The following is a 12,521-nucleotide window of genomic DNA, read 5'->3' as shown; positions in this document are numbered from 1 at the left end:
GACGGGAGTCGTCTGGGTGGAGGTGGGCTGTTCTTTCCTGCACCACACTGTTTTATTCAATTAATATTTCATATTTACTGTACAATAAAGTACGTAACCAAATTGAATATATTTATTCATTCATTTCATACAGCAGAAGACTAACATTTATCATGTTTATAAAATTTGGTTCATCCAAACTTTACAATACTTTATTCAATGTGAAAGTATGTACGCCTAGAAATAACATTACAATAACGGTATAAAAATAACTCAGATTTTTGCCCTAAGAAACACTGGTAGGCCCACGTGTCACTACGGCCTTGGAGAAGCAGGGGCGGCGTCATAATTAATCATGTAGGAGTGCCAAAAGGAATTTAGGGGGTACGATGCTGAAAATAAGGAAAACATAAAACAGGCAGGCAACCCTTCAAAACTGGGTGAGCAAGGTGGCAAAACTTTGGGGGGGGGGGACAAGGACAGTTTACTTTCCCTTTGTAGATAAGGTTTAGCATAGTGCAGAGCCAAAATAGCAAATAGGGGGGGGGGGGGTAGGGGGCAACAACACCCCTAATCGCCGACACTGATTGACATAAATTATTGACTGAAACTAAATTGTACGTGTGAAATATATAACTTTAGAGTGGCATTCATTTTCCAGGAAGCCTTCGCCCCCCCCTTGCCCTCCCCCAGGACATCCATGATGATATGTATTGTCTTAAACCCAAGAAAGTGACCATACAGTGTAAACATTCAGATACAAATTACAGTCTTATTGAACTATGCAGTGAAATACAAAAAAGTAATTATACTTCCTTGAAGAACACAATTTTTGAGCCTTTTCAATGTAAGCAATGGAGGTATAAAATACACAGTACATTCTACATAGTACATAATATGTACCTTCCATCTGCCACGTCAGGACAAAACGCGAAGTGCACAGCAACTTCGTCTTCGTTAGAATCCCTTCTGCCGCACTATCCCCAACAACGAACTGAAAAATTTATTTGTGAACATTGGGCCTCTTCCTAACTGTTTTCGAAAAAGCCTGAAATTGTACGTTTAGTAGACATGTTACGTGGAACAAATACATAGAGCGTATTAGCAAGAAAACTACATTTCATGCATGTTACAACTCGCCACGACCTGGTGATACCTTGAAAGCAGCTGAAATGATTGCTCCAGTACGAGGAAGAACAAGTAGGTGAAAAATAAATCGTTTATCAACAATGCAAAAAAAATATAGCCTAAGCATATTATCAAAAACCACGAACAGACCACTTGAAGAAACACAGATGGAAAAATTCCTAACAACAATGCTGACGAAAAAATGGCCGCTCATCTTTATAGAGGTTGCTGCCAGTACAGAAAAGTCGGTATATCTGGCATCGGCATCTCTTTTAGTGTTTGCCTGTTGCATACAATAATAACAGCCTTACTTCAGTACCTAACATTCAATGTGCTCAATATGACGACATGGCATAATATACTCTGGGTTAGTGTTTTCAGTTTAACCTAGGGGGTGCGGAGGAATTACCCCCTCGCGTCCCCCTGGCGCTGCTGCTGTGGAGAAGACACTTCTAATGTTGCCTTTCATGCCTCTATTGGTTAATGACAGTGATGAGGATAAATGATAAAATAATTTCTCATCTAATATTTTAGCTAATCATAAAATCTTGGAAGAGAAGGCCATTCCCTAGCTGGAAGTAGAAAGTAAAACGTTTACATTTTATCATTGAAGTCGGCAAAAAAAAATTCTAGATGGGAGGGGAGAGGGCAAGCAGGGTTCACTCTCCCCCTAAAAAAAACAAAAAACTCAAGGAGTCATCGCATTCCTGAAATAATCTGAACCAGTCTTTTTTGTAACTAGCTGATTACCCAGCGTTTTTTTTACTTGTCATGGGTGTCTTAGCCCCACAGTATTTCTTTCCAGATTGTACGTCATATGTAGAGCCCGGAAGTTCAGGCATTTATTTTCATTAAAATAGGCAGTCAAAAAGGCATTTATAATGTGGAAAATAGGCACTAAAAATGTAAAAAAAAGGCACATTTGGAAGTCGCTTACTTTTATCTATAATTTCTGGCAAAATGTTAAGATCTACATTGGGAAGAGCATTTTAATTTTTCCGTCTTGATTGCACATAACTAACTACAAGGTGTTTTTTAAGTTCTCAACATTCATTGATAGTCGTCTGTTATGTTTCTCATAATAGAAAATGATCTTTCTACTTCGACAGAAGTTATTGGAGCATACATAAAACAAGCTAATGTAGCTGGACTCATTTCGTTAACAGCATTTTCACCTTTTAGAATTTCACAAATTGTTTTCAATTGTTTCAAGTCCTCATTTGCACTCACTACCCGTTTGCACTTTTCCGCAACAGCTGATCCCTTTTCTCCTGGCACTTCCATCATCTGCTGCATAGATTCCTCGTAGATTTTCATGGATGCTATAATTGTAATTGTCTCTGGGAATGCACCATAATGTGCAAAAATAAACTTGAATAGCACAGGAGTTTTTTCACTTCACGAATTGAAGCCGCTTCATTTTCTGGAAGAGCATCTATCACCTCACTAATTTTTTCAAGGTTGTTAGCATAATATATAGCTGCAGATATCCAGGTTCCATATCTGGTCAAGACTGGTTGTGGAGGTAAACTAAGATCAGATGCAACTTTATTAAATTTTCGGGTTCGAGAGGGAGATTTCAGAAATATCTTCTTTGTGTTCGAAATCAACCTGTCCACTTCAGCAGTCAATCATGCACAAGGAAATGTTAACCGAAAGGCAATATCCTAACTGAGCATGAAATACATTTTTCTCACACTTTTCTCCTTCAGCAATGTTGAAACATGCATGAGTTCAATATTACTTAAATAAGGCGAAAATTATTCACATAATAAACGGAAGAAAAATAAATGCCAACAACGTATTTTGGGAGAAAAATAATTTATATACACATTTTTTTAAAAAAAATGGTGAAATTTCATTGAAAAAGGCAAAAAAAGGCATTATAATTAAAAATAGGCAGTGGGGTCCCAAATAGGCAAAATGAAAAGGCTTCTAAAACATTCGAAACAACATAAAAAACGTATATCCGGAAAATGTTATCAAGATATGCAGTAGATAAAAAGAGGCATTTTGCCAAACTTCCGGGCTCTAGTCATATGTGTACCAAGTTTGGTCATCGTGAATGTCACCAATTAGCTTAGCGACTTAGAAAACTATGGATTCGACACTAATCTATGTAGGTGATTTTTCACACCCATGCCAATAGATGATAAACTTGGAGTTGAACGGCATTGGGAGTGTCACTATTCATCTTAGCGACCCCGAAAAATTCGCACCTTCTGGGTAGGCAACCAAATTTGCTGTGCTGAGTAACGGGAAACATAACTTGCAGGATATGACACACGGAAATGCCACGCAACAGAATACTATCTTATGTTCCCTTCCCACCCCCACCCATAGGGGTGTCTTACCCCCACAGTGTTTCTTTCCAGATTTTAAGTGATATGCGTACCAAGTTTGGTTGAAATCGCTCCAGACGTTTGAGAGTTATGTCGGAACAAACATACATATAAAGGACCGACCCTGTGGCCGAGTGGTTAGCACATCGCGCTGCGACGCCAAGGGTCCCGGGTTCGAATCCCGGTCGGGCTTGGTTGTTTGTGAATGTCCATTCATCAATTTCATCACTCATCCCCATCTTCGCAAATTAGCCAAGAGGCACAAAACGCGAAGTAAAATAAACTAAATCTATCAATCAATCAAACATACATATAAACATACATCCATTTTTATATATATCAAATAATAAATATAAACTCAAATTTAACAGGCTGAAAAGGAAATTATACAGTAGTGTCCAGGAAATATTTAATTTGAGCCCGATATTTATTTTCCATGCGGGTTGCGGCCCATCTTGTCCTCCCCCATACGCTCTTATTTTATATCATGTCACACTAGCGTTGCAGAAGGGAAAAACAAGGCTGGGAAGAAATAATTCAACTCTTGATTTTTTGCTTTTCTTTTGCGTAATCCTTTTCGGAATTATTTAAAACATAAGCAAGGTGGTATTTGTAGGGAAGATGAGGGGGAATTCCCCCTTCTGGATACTTGTGTCCGTCCCCCTCTCTGCTTGACAAATTTTATCCCTGGGGGAAACAACAAATTATTGGCAATTTAGTTAATTTTCCCCACTTCGCAATCCAATTGCAACACTTTTCTGTCAGACAACGCGAAGCTCCATTTGGCAAACGCAGATGTGACCTCAAGCGCCTCCATATACCTGGAACTGTCAAGCATGTGGCTAGGATTGAAGACCACCTCTCTCTCCTCTTCCCTTTCATTTGTACACAAATGTCACCCTCCAATGTGAAAGTTACAAATGAGTTGTCACGTGACTAGAACTTGTCGCCACATAGCGTCCGTATTTCTATAAGTGGAACCCTACACAAAGACAGCTACGTGGAATTTTTGAAATTACGTACACAATGATTGGTGTTAGATGTGTAGTAGCGGTAATAGCTATTTTGTCTTGTATTGAACAAGTCCCTCCCTGACTAATTGGGCGTAACTTGGCGGGGGCACTTCACTTGCCTACCTAACAAATTTTCAAAATTAAGAAGCTAATGGGACTTGGGTTAAGCAAGTTAATGAGTAATTTTTGTGATTTCGCAAATGTAACCGTAATTTAACAAAGTAGTCTTGGGCGCTATTTTTATGGGGTCGTAGAAAAATTTTTGATTCGCCCACCCCCTAAAGTTATGTTCAAATTCGATTCATATCCCCAAAAGGTATGTCCCAGACTAGATTTCTGGGGGTGGGAGTCAACACCTCTCCTCCTACATACATCAATCAATCAAAAGCATTAGCTATATCATGTTGTCTCTAGACAGTCAGTAGAATCCCCCCACTGGAAAATTCATAAATACCACCCTGAACATAAGTAATTGGAAATCTGCGTTTTCCCAATATTTGAAAATGCAAGGAGGAGGGAGTAATTATTTTGCAACGGACGTCTCGACTGACCATGTTAACAAATACTTAGAATCATGTACGTGACCTATAGGAAAAGAATTCGTATTCACTGACATTTAAATAATGCAATTTATCAAGTGAGTTACGACAAAGTGAAAACTTCCTCAGGAAGAAAAAAAAAACTTGATGACCGCTTTCCGTTCAGAACTGATAAGTTCATGTGCAGTTATAGGGCAAAGATCCAAAACATTCTAATTCCTGGTATCGCACATTCCGCACTACCCTTTCCCCGAATTGTAACCTGTTCGAAGCTTAGGAATGAGGTATCAAACAATCGAATGAACACAAAGCGATGTGTTGACGTAATATTGCGTCATTCCTTCGTGTTAGAATCGCGGGAAATGAAGCTGCACAGTATAATTATTATATTAACAGGCCGAGTTATTCAGTGGGAGGTGGGGGCAGAATGGAAAATTTTTCTTTTCCATAAAAATGTACTATTTTGATAACGGTTACATTTGTGAAATAAAAAAAATACTCATTACTTTACTCCTCGTGTCCCAAGAGTTAACAAAAATACCATTAGCTTCTAAACCTTAGTACATCTAAAAAATTGGGGGGGTAAGGATACACAGGATAGTATTTGAAGGCAAATGAGGGGAAATCCGCTCCCCCTCGGGTGCTAACTTTAGGTATTTATACATGAATATGATATCCCAATGCTTCAAGAAAAGTTAATGAAATCCCTTCCAACCCCGGACTGAAAATTTGTCACGTTCCACACTTGTTATGTTCATGGGCGTGCGAAAAGGGGACCACGCCCCCCTGGAGAAAATGTCAAGCTAAAAGTGTTCATTATTATAAGGGCGTTCCAGGAAAATGTTAACTTCAAATTGAAGGAGAGGTGTTTTTTAGAGGGCAACAGTGTTATGGGGGGGGGGGGGGATATACCTCGTCTACCCATTCAGAAAAAAAAATACCTTGCTTTTCCCTTCCTGGGCGTCCATGATTATGTATTTTTTACATGTATTATTTTTATATGTATTATTTCCACGTAAGTTTCCAGTGCCTAATTCCAACTTCATCTTGTGGTCCTTTTCAAAGCATTTTCCCCAGTGGATACACCTATGCATATGGAGGTCCGGGGCTGTAGCCACCCAAACCCCCTTTCAAAATCCATCTTTATAAATCAACACTGTATTCCCATGTCTGTATTATTATTATTATTATTATTATTATTATTATTATTATGCAATTAGTATCTGGGTGGTGACGGGGAATTCCCCCTTTGAATGCTGCATACCCTCTCTGGTTGTAAATACTCGTATTTAGCCTTTTCTGATTTCCATGTGTGTAAATATTTCTATATTTCAAAAGAAGTTACTGGAATTCACTTTCACCGGAAATTCTTGAAATACCACTATTATTGTTGTCGTTTGTAACACTGTGTATGTTTAAAGGTAGCTTTATGTGACCGATATGTTTTTCTTTTGTTTTATGAAATCGCTGTTCCTTTCTGTACTTCTATGCCTTTATTGCTTACGTGTGCTGTTATCAATGTGGATACAGACAGGGCTTTAGGTGGCAGAGTAACCTCGCGTGCTAAATAACAGCATTTTTTATTATTATTATTATTATAAAATAAATTGTGATAAGAAATAACAAACTATTTTATATCACAATAACATTTACAATGGTGTATAAGGCAGCAGATCCCTTTGCAGTAGCACTGGCAGAGACGATTCCACGCAGGTAAAACAGCGATAGCGAAATATCAGGTGAGGCCAGGCCGGCTCGGTAGCTCAGTGGTCGACCTTCGTGGCGAAGTGGTTAGCAGAGCGCGCTCCAACGCCAGGGGTTCCGGGTTCGAGTCCCGGGTAAGGCGTGGGTATTTGTGTTTGTCCAGATGATAAGAAACAAAGAAAATGTAACAATTGAAAACCGTAAAAGTGTGAATGGTGGGGGATACCTCCGTGTAGGGGGTATTTCCTTTTTTAAAAAAAGTGATTAGAGCAACGGCACGGTATGCCAGAGACCCGGGTTCGAGTCCTGGTCGAGCTTGCATTTCTCGCTGAAAAATTTCTACGTAAATGATTTCTAGCTGATAATAATTTTTAGAGTAGTTATACCGATTTTTTATTGCTTGTAAAGTATAGATTTATGTACCAAGAGTATTTTTTTTTCTCATCATGAATATATTATTCGCGTCTTTCCGACACTTCTTATTTTAGTACTGAATCACTTGCTTGTGCTGTCTCAAGGGGTCTTGCCACCGAAGAATCCAAGTTCGAGTCCCAGCATGAGCGCTGGTGTTTCTTTGCGCTTCATCAATTTCATCAAGTTATCATTGTCATTCATCCTCGCAATTAGCCAAAAGTGGCTGAAAAATTACTCCTAATAAGGGAAATAGGCCTACTTGCTTTGTTGCGAACACACAGATCAACAAATGTTTGTAATGTACAATTCAGAGTTGGAAGATTACTCATTGGAATGAAAGAACCGAAACGTCTTTAGCACGAATATCTAAAATTAGATCTCCGTGCAAACGTGCGAGAGAAAAAAAAAGGGGGAGCACGTCAACTACCTCCAGGTATTCCCAGAAGGCCCAGCAAACGGAGCATTCCTGCCGAGGATGTTTGCAAGGCAGGAAGCAACAAATTGTTTTCTTCCGCTCCGGGGTTTTTCTTCGGCGGCTGAACCGAACGAGTTCGCCATTTCGAACTTCTTGAACAGAGCGGTAGCTGAGGTGACATCATCGGCATCCGCCGAAAAGGAAAGGAAGCAAAATGTCATTGACGAGAAGCGATAAACGCGTCCGTTTTGGAAGGAAGGAGCGCGTAATTCCAATAAAAGCGACAAATTGCGGATTTACCGCGCGAGCAATGTCGTTTCCCCCAACCCTGACGTGCTTTTTAAAGCACCTTCAGATCACGTGTCGACTGTCGTTAATCTCGCAATGAAGGACAGAGAAGACGTAAAAATGTATTTTCTCTGGAAGTGTGATGTCACTACTATCTTACTCTTTCATCTATGGTAATCACACAAACACGATGTGCACCGAATCTGGAGCTTATTTACAAGAAGTCGCGCCTGCTGTAATATGCAACACACCAACGCATATGACCCAAACTGAAGGTTGCATAAGCGGGATTTTTTTGTAAGTGACTCCGCAGGTCTAGGAAATCAGAACAATTTAATAGAAGGGACAGAAATAGTAAATGTAAATTCATTCAAATCAGGGGTCGAAATGTACCGCAATGACGTTCCGGTTCTTTAATAATATCTGGAACCTTCCCGTTCACTGTCGTAATCGGAGACAAGATACAACACCATTTTAACGAAAGTAAAGCGTTCCGTTTCGTGAAAAATCCCATTTCGAGCCCTGATTCAAATATCTTGGAGTAATTGTAAACCAAAATAATGCCATAGACGAAGAAATAAAGAAGAGAGTTGCTGCAGGGAATAAAACATCTATTAGAACATTCCAAGTATAATACCATTGTAAAGCCAGTAGCGACCTATGCTTAATTAAACACAACAATATTGCAAAAGAAATAAATGATAGAGGAATTGCTTGGACTTGGCACATATAAAGAATGTAACAAAACAGAGTAACAAAGAAAATGAACTCGTGGAAACAAATCTCAACAAGACCACAAATTAAGTGGGAAGATGGTGTGCTAGAATATCTTAGAACAATGAAGATAAAGAATTGGAAAAGATGTGCACTCAAGTCTCACATAGGGTTGTAGAACCAAATGAAGAAGAAAAGTCAAACCTACACACACAAAAAAAGAGATATCGAACTAGTAACACCGCAAACTTGACAAAATTGCTATTGCCAAGTTCAAACCTAATGTCCTAACGTGTTGTATTGCTGTTGCAGGAGGTCATTTTCAACATCTCTTATAACACAGGATATTAGTGACCATTATTATTACTTTTAAATATCATTTTACGCTTTCGGTTTGCTTTATACGCTGGGATGCTGTCTTCCCTTTCTGTCAACTGAGGATAAAGTATCGATGTCTCATCTAAGATTAGATGTCAGAAATATTTGTATTTGGGGGGACACCTCTTCCAGCATCCTTGCGACAAGGTACGTGCTTATTTCAATTGTAATTGTAACTGTAATTGTGAAAAGTGGAAACATTACAAAACAAGCTGTTTCTGTTACGGACTTCCTGCAATGAATTTGCCGGGACCTGTTGCATGAAGGGGCTGCTGAGCGGCCGGCGCTGTCACGGTAAACGACTGAAATAACCTCCCTGTACCTATTAGTTTCTTGTGAACAATGTAACAGATGGCGCAGTGGTAGCGTCGCCGCTTTGTAATCAAGGGGTCCCGGGTTCGATACCCGTTGGACGCACATAGTGGTCCGGATCCCACTTTAAACTGTAGGTCCACTCCCGATTAGCCTTTCTGTGCATAAAGCGAACTTAAAACACCAACTCAATCAATCAATCAATAATACTTAGAAAATATCAGCACTATGCTGATATCACTATGAAAACTGAAATGCAAATCAGCTTGCTCAGTAAAGTAGGTCAGTTTCAGAATAGAATTGTGGCCTTTTTTAATCCACGAGGCTGTATACTTTTCGACAGGGAAATCTGTGATGATTAGATGGACACAAATGGTTTTTCAATTGTGTTTGTTACATAATTAAGAAATTATATATTCTATGCATTCAATCCCATTTTCTTTGCGGGGAATGAAAGCATACCTGGCAGGGGAAAAAAGCTTTTTTTTTTTTTTTTTTACGGGGAGAATCACCCCGTTATTTCACACACTTCCTAACGTTTGAGTAATAGAAAGAATGTTAATATATTTTAGATGATTCGTTTGAAGAATAAAAACGAAAATGAGTATCATCACATATCGTCATTATATGCGGAAAAAATATGAACGCTAGCGGGAACTTCCCTGGAGCAGTGCTTCCAAGTACAGTTAATTTACCCAGCATTCCCCGAGCGAGCTAATGTTGCCGAGAGAGTGGGGAGGTCGATCACCGAGGCTCCACCAATGTGCTGTTTGTCTATTCTTCTTCCTTTGCTTTCGTTTTTTTGTCGTCTTTCCGTTACCCGAAGGGAGTGAGAAAGAAAAGAAAAAATCGCGGAGACTCGCTTCGCTTCAATGAGCAAGCGAGCGAGCCGCTTCCGGGTGAAAGTGAATCGGAGATTTGCGATTTTTCGAACACTTATTTCCACAGTTTATGTAACTTTTTTTTAAGAAAGTGGAAATTTGTTAAAGCACTGCGCAGTTTATACATTTATTTTCATTCAACGTTCAATTCTCTTACTTAATGGAGTAAGAGTGTTGTTTATATTATGATGAACACACACATGAAAGTCCGGAGGGGGAGAGGAGGGCTACGCCCTCTTGAAAGTGAATGTTAGATGGAAATTACATACTTCACAGGTTTAATTTCATTTCAATGAAACTACAGAATTTCAAATCCAAGCAATTTTGTGGCGGGGCAATGTTTGTTTAAAAAACTGCTTCCCCACTCCTGGCAAGAATCCTGGGGATATATACCTATATACACAGATATAAAATAAGCCTTTCACTTCATTAATTAGATTGAAAATTGTTTTGTTCTAGGACAGGGGTGCCGAACCCACGGCGCGTTGACATTTTGTATATAGAAAGCGGCACGTGGTATGCTGTTGGTTGGCCTTATAATTGCTAGAAAACTAATAGACTGTATTTTTCTTCTTTCTCTTTTGCGTGTAAATCAATTTTCTTTAATAATAAGAACTTTTTAAATTTCAGTTTGTTAATTTCTGTTCGTCATTAGTTTATGGAATTAATCACTGTTGCTTCTTTAATGATTTGTATAGATACAAAATTGTCCCACCCCCTTGATGAAAATAATAAATACACCCTGTTTAAAAAAGAATCATCCGATTTCGAAGTCATTTAACTCAGTAACCGTTCGCTAATAACACATCGAACAACGTACTGTTAGGAACAGGATATTCGTGAGTTTCACATGATTGCCGGCAGGTAGCAGTAGTGCCCCCCCCCCCTTCCCGCTCGTATCAGATTCAACAAGATGGCGACGTCGCAACAAAAAGCTTTCTGTGTACTGCTCTTTGAAATGTGTGAATCTGTTACAACAGTGCAGCGTGAATTTCGGTGGCAGTATGGTGAGAACTGGCTTTTCCCACAGTTACAGCTTGATTCCAATGACTTCATTTTCCAACTGGATGAAACTCCACCGCATTAGCACCGGGATGTTCGAAGATTCTTGAACAAAACACTTCCTCAACGATGGATAGGCGGTAAGGGTCCAAACCATGAGGAGAATTGCATGCATTGCCTCCTAGGTCGCCCTACCTCACTGTGTGTAATTTTTTTGGTGGGGTACATTAAGGACACTGTTTATGTGCCTCCACTTCCGACTGCTGTGGATGAACTGAGAAATCGGATCACAGCACCAGTGGCAGCAGTGACTCCAGACATGCTCGCATCTCTATGGGACGAATTCTCCTACCGTATGGACATATGCTGCGTCCAAGGGGGGTCACATTGAGCACTTATAAACATTTTTTATGTAAAAATGTATGTATAGCTGTGTATTTTAAAAGCAATTCCAAGTTCCTGGTTTGATAAATAAAAAAATATATAGCCTTTTTAAATATTACTGATTATTTTTGAAACACCCTGTATATAAGTTGAAAATGGGGAAAGCAAGGATGGGTCTTAAAGATGGACGCGTTGGATGCTTATTGTTATTTGTATCTTTACATTATCCGCGACGGGGAAAGGGGAAAGTACAGTAGCCGACAAGCCTTTGAAGGAGACAAAACAGTGAAAATTTAGACTGCACATTTCTTGCATGACGCAGTTCATTTGACCTTTGAAGGAACCGAGAAGAAAGGGTAAAGGCACGTGGTGATGACACTTGTAGCTGCGGACAAAATTCCACCGGATAAGGAAATGCCACCGATTAAATGTGGCGCAATGTCCGTGCTAAGGTTTCTTATTGAAATATCGGTCTGTTTTGGCATTGACTGTATCCCTAATGTACACACACATTTACTAAATATTTATGTTATTTATTTTAAAGTTCCACAAACAGTACCGAGAGCTACCGTTTTAAACTCGAACTGTACATGTTTTGCTCTAACCCACGAAAAATTTTAAGGTGCGGCCATGGCGACGCTTCGGAGGACTATGCCACCCCTTCCGGGTTCCCCTTAACGACGTCCTGACACGTGGCCAAAAAATATGACAATCAAGAAAATATCTGACATTGGCAACAATTGTAGGCTGTTCGTGGAAAATTGCAGTTTGCCGTCTCTTTTAATAGCAAACATTACAGATATGAGATAAATTTACATGTTGGATCATCACTGTTTAGAATCATTACACATGCCTTATATAAAGTCATACTTGCTTGTAATATTTTCTTTAAATGATTCAGTCCGAAGCAACAGAAAATCGCACTTTGTGACTTAAGTGTCTTTTCGGAACATCCTAGATTTATAACAAGAGACATAATACATTTGAACATCATATTTGTTTCTGAAAGCAAAAATGCAATCACAACG

The sequence above is a fragment of the Lepisma saccharinum genome, chromosome 17 (genome assembly GCF_977018435.1).
Source record: "Lepisma saccharinum chromosome 17, izLepSacc3.1, whole genome shotgun sequence".
NCBI classification, from domain to species: Eukaryota; Metazoa; Arthropoda; class Insecta; order Zygentoma; family Lepismatidae; genus Lepisma; species Lepisma saccharinum.
The sequence above is the reverse complement of the archived record's forward strand: the minus strand, read 5'-3'. Positions refer to the sequence as shown.